The sequence below is a fragment of the Crassostrea angulata genome, chromosome 8 (assembly GCF_025612915.1).
Source record: "Crassostrea angulata isolate pt1a10 chromosome 8, ASM2561291v2, whole genome shotgun sequence".
Classification (NCBI taxonomy): Eukaryota; Metazoa; Mollusca; class Bivalvia; order Ostreida; family Ostreidae; genus Magallana; species Magallana angulata.
In genome coordinates, this window is record NC_069118.1 from 47,475,598 (window position 1) to 47,480,938 (window position 5,341).

The 5,341-nt window shown below is 34.7% G+C and overlaps 1 pseudogene; it reads left to right on the forward strand.

Annotated features, from left to right (window-relative positions):
* The first annotated feature begins 3,539 nt into the window (after window positions 1-3,539).
* On the forward strand, window positions 3,540-4,721 carry LOC128158266 (uncharacterized; annotated as a pseudogene).
* The last annotated feature ends 620 nt before the right edge of the window (window positions 4,722-5,341 follow it).

Here is a 5,341-nt window from a genome sequence, read left to right on the forward strand (position 1 = left end):
AGCCTCAAGATTTTACTCTTACTTACATTTATCGTTAATTTGTAGACGTAACATTTTTGAAACCCAGAGGTAGGAAATAATAATTTGAAAATGAATTACAAATGTAAATTAATTTTATTCACTAGACTTATCGTATACTCGTACATACTAAGATTCAACGCCTTTAGAAACCCTGACGTGCACCTAGGCACACGACACACCTGTTGTGTATATCTTGTATATCCTGTGTTAGTTCCAGGGGTTTTCTTAAGTTGGAAAAACAATAGACTTTAATTAGATACACACACACATGCACATGGGCACACAACACAACTGTTGTATATATCTTGTATATTCTGTGTTAGTTCCAGGGGTTTTCTTAAGTTGGACAAACAAAAGACTCTAATTAGATATACACAAACGAACAAAACTATGTCTAGACAAACAAAGCAGTAATATCCTGCTCGATATAACAAAGGCAGTTGAGAGTCTTTTCATCTTTAACATGTATCTAGCAGATCTAGAGTTAGACCTAGAAATAATGAAAATTGAAAAAAATACAAACCTTAATCCGATTATCAAATTAATTCATGCATTTTTGGTTCATTATCTTTATTTTGTTTAATAACCGGATGAACTGAGAGAGAGAGAGAGAGAGAGAGAGAGAGAGAGAGAGAGATTTATTTCACCGATTAATTTATAATAGGAAACAAACATGCTTTAATTAGTTTTAGGCACAGATTAAGATACAGAGACTGCGCTCACCCCTACAATAATTTTGAAACCCCCCAAAAATTATTAAGAATTTTATGACGGCAATCTGTGTCCATCGGAGCGGTGTTGATGATAGCGATCTGTGTTTAATGGAGTGACAATTAAAACCGCCTGAAATACCCCCTCCCCCTTCCTTGGAAATTATATTATCACTCGGATGACCCCCTCCCATCCCTATAAAAGAGCTTTTGCATTTAATAAATGTTTTTATTGTTCAGCTTGATCAAACTTGACTTAAAGGGAACTTAAAGATGGTTTAAAGACAAATTAAAGGGAGCGTAAATGCCACTTAAAGATGCTTAAAGGTGGCTTAAAGATGGCTTAAAGGTGAATTAAAGAAGTTTGGACATTAAGGACCTATAAGCTCAGCTTAAATGTGATTTAAAGGTGGCTTAAAGATGGTATATCCTTTAAGCCACCTTTACGCCACCTTTAAGGACTTGCTTAAAGATTGTTTTTCGCCCTGTGTATATCACATTGTCTCGAGTCATTCCGAAAATGTATCTATTTTATTATATAAAGATTACAAGCAGAATTGTCAAAAAATCATGTTTGGTAGCAAAATAAAACTATAATAGTACAGATTATATTTATCTACTCGAATGGAAATTTTGAATTTGCCAGCAGTGTGAATGCTTATCAATACTTTGTCAATATACCTGTGCATATTAAACTTTTAGATAGTTATACTCATATAATAAGAACGTATTCACTTAATATCAGTTATATTAGTTCATTGCGGTTCATTGTGATTCATTGTAGTTAAAAATCATCCCCCAAAATTAGGGATAGCGCGGGGTTTTGCCTTGAAAAATGATAATAGCAAATTATCAACCATCTCAAAAATCAATAAAACGAAATACAAATTCAAAGTAAAGCAACATTGACCTTAAAGAAGATAGAGGTAGGATAAGGTGCCTAGGAGGAGTAAACATCTTCTGCTGACCGGTCACACCCGCCGTGATAAAACGGAAAAGTCCGTAGACAATTAGGTAATTAAATATGGTTTAACAATTAGTATAAAAAATAGCCAGTCAGCATGCGCCCCAGTCGAAGATTGTATTTGGTGACAAGGTCGTTGTATCGACCATAGAACTTACGAAAAGATTACTTCAAACTAGACCGTTGATAGTCCTGTTTAACAACTTAATTGTCAGTAGCTTGCCTCGCCTTAAAAACTGTTCATACGACGAGCTTGCCCTTGTGTATTGAATTGGCTGAGAGACAAAACCATATGTGCAGATGGTGAAGTTTTACTACTACATAAGTAAGGAAATTTGACTATAGAAAAATTGAAGTAATCGCGTTTATTATAACGTTTTTTTATTAGGTTACCATCAATATCTCGCAAGCAGTGGACCAGGTTTCGTGCCCTTGCCCCAGAATCCAATCTACATCCGATTCCTATTCTGGAAGATTTTAAAGGAATGATATCACAGCTGAAATTAAACGCCTGACGCTCAATTCAGTTGCTTTGAATACAAGTAATACTTAATCAACTAGCCTTAAGGGTTTCGAGCAATTTAGATCGTCATATGAACTACGTCAATTTTGGCCTCCCCCCGTTTCACACATATCAATGTTTATTGCTCATCTGTCGCTAAAAGGTTTAGCGCACGCTACAATTTCATCATATATTTCAGGAATTGGTTTCAAATGCAAGTTATTGGGGGTTTCTGACAACACACAAAATTTTTTGATAAGAAAATTATTGGAGGGAATCAAAAGGTCAAAACATTCAAAAGATTGCAGACTCCCTATTACAAAACACATTTTTGAGAAACTTGTTAAAACAACATCTTTAGTATGTTCGTCAAATTTTGAGGCTATTCTTTTTTCAACGGCATTTTCAGTTGCTTATCATGCTTTTTTGGGAGTTGGGGAATTTACTTTAAGTCCAAACCAAACCAATCAAGTTATTGCCTTTGGTCATTTAAAATTTGTAACAAATCGAAACTCCACGGTAGATTACATAGAGCTTATAGTTCCTTTTTCTAAAACGGATCAAACTGGAAAAGGGGAATCCGTAATTTCGGAACCAACAAAAAATTATGTATGTCCTGTATTGTGGTTGACAAATTATATAGCTATGAGACCAAAGATAGGTGGTCAGTTATTTGTGCATTTAGATGGCAGTCCTCTCACAAGGTTCCAGTTTTGTTCAGTATTAAACAAGTCGCTTGAAGATGCTGGTTTTCCAAAATCTCTTTACAAATCTCATTCCTTCCGTATTGGGGTGGCGTCAGACAGTTTTTCGGACGGTCGTTCAGAATTGGAAAATAAAAAGCAAGGTAGATGGAGTTCCAATGCCTTTAAAAGCTACATTAGGATTAAGTAACTTTTGTTCATATATAGATCTATAAATATAAATATTCTATCTATATAGGTAGTGAAAAGGTTGTTTGGATTGTTGGTTCCTCACTAATTAAATGTGCGTTCTACTCCACAAAGAACTCCATAGATGTTGTTAATTTGGGATTAAGACGAAGAAATTACAGAGTTTTATGGCAAGGAAAATGAGGCATGAAATGGTTTGACCTTATTCCAAAAATTAGGCTTTTGTCAAGGTACGAATCCCCATCTGATATTTTGATTATCCATTGCGGTGCAAATGATATTTTTTGATAATATATGGCATTTTTATACTAGTATTTGAAGCATTTTTGTTTAGTTTGTTTATATTGTAAAGAAAAATTCATCTGCTTTAACATTACTATATAATTTAATAAAAATAAAATCTGTTTAATCTGTTTTAAGTTTTTAACATATTTTCTATTATTTTGAGAATGCAACCACGTAAGAAATCCCATTCCGTTGACAAAGGGACAGGGGAGTCAAGAGTAAAGCGTAGATCTGTTTACTCGGGAAAGGCCAGATTACCAGGCAAAAAGAAACCCCAGACTTCAAATGCCGAAAAATCTGGAGGACTATACTTCGACCACAACAATCAATGGATACAATCGCCTTTGATACGGATGGAGCCGCCACAGGTCTGGAACAAGTAGTGTCATAGGTGGCAGAGCGGATGTTGCCGGAAATAAATAAAAAGATAGAAACGATCATTTCTCAGCGGCTGGACACATCCATAGATGAAGGTACCAAAATCTCGTCTAATTCAGATTTATCTGTTTCGAGCGAAGTTATTTGTTTCGATACAATTGAACCACCTTCATGTTTATCTGGTTCACCGAGTATAATTAGTTTCCATGATGATCTAGCTATGCACATTCCACAGTTAGTTAAGCAAAAAATCATGAAAGGTGAATTCATTGAGCTGAATACACTCCTGAATAAGCAGGCATATTTTGACACACAAGAAAGTAGAGTTCTATTCATGAATGGGCAGCTTACTTTAAAACCTACAAATGTAACCAAAATTACTAGTATTGATGCTTGGTTAGATGCATTTTATATATATATATATATATATATATATATATATATATATATATATATATATATATATATATATATATATGAGTATTTATTTGTCATCACATGTCGATCAAACCCTCTGTCTCATCAAATACATGGCCAATGTCAAACTCGGTGCTAGCCGAGTTTCTGGGGGTTTAGGCTGGAGAGAATATGACCGACAATTTCGTTTAAAAAGAGCAAAAGACAACAATATTTCATGGGGGGAAATTGATCAAGAGTTATGGTTACTTTATATTACCCCCAAGAGCAATACTCAGTGTGTATATAAAAATACTCTGAGCAAACCAAAATTCTGTTATGAATACAACAACAAAGGTTTCTGCCGTGTTCAAAATTGTCAATATCAGCATCAATGTCTCAAGTGTCAAAGCAAACATCCTGCTATTCATTGTTCTGATAAGCAAGTTGTACATAAGTTACCAAGATCAAGAGCTTTTCAAGCGCCCCAGCCAATCTCATCAACTTTTCGCCAGTCAGGCAACAAATATCAAGCAAACTCCTTTCGTAAGAATAGGTTCAACTCCAGTTAAAGTTGACTTAATGTGCCCATATTTATCAGTATATCCAAACAAATCTATAGCTGATAAATTAAAAAACGGATTTAGATTTGGGTTTTACCTTCATTATTAGGGCCCTAGAATTTCTACGACCTGCACAAATTTATTTTCTGTTAAAGATTACCCAAAAGTTGTTAAAGAAAAAATTGATAAGGAAATTGCTTTGGGTCGTATAGCTGGCCCTTTTAATTATGAGCCATTAGGTAATTGAAGATTATCACCTATTGGTGTTGTTGCAAAGAAGGATGGAGGATGGCGTCTGATCCATCACCTATCTTATCCCTTTGATTATAGTGTTAATGATTTTATAGATACAGAAGATTGCTCAGTGCATTATACCTCTTTTGACGAGGTTGTAGATATGATAGCGAAACTTGGATCAGGAGCCTTTTTAGGGAAAATGGATGTTAAATCAGAATTTAGGCTACTTCCCGTTAACCCTTCAGACCACCAGTTACTTGGTTTCAAATTTAATAATGATTATTATTACGATATGTGTCTACCAATGGGCTGTTCTATTAGTTGTGCCTTGTGGGAACAATTTGCACATTTTATACAGTGGGTAGTTGAAGAAAAAACTGGAATTCACACTT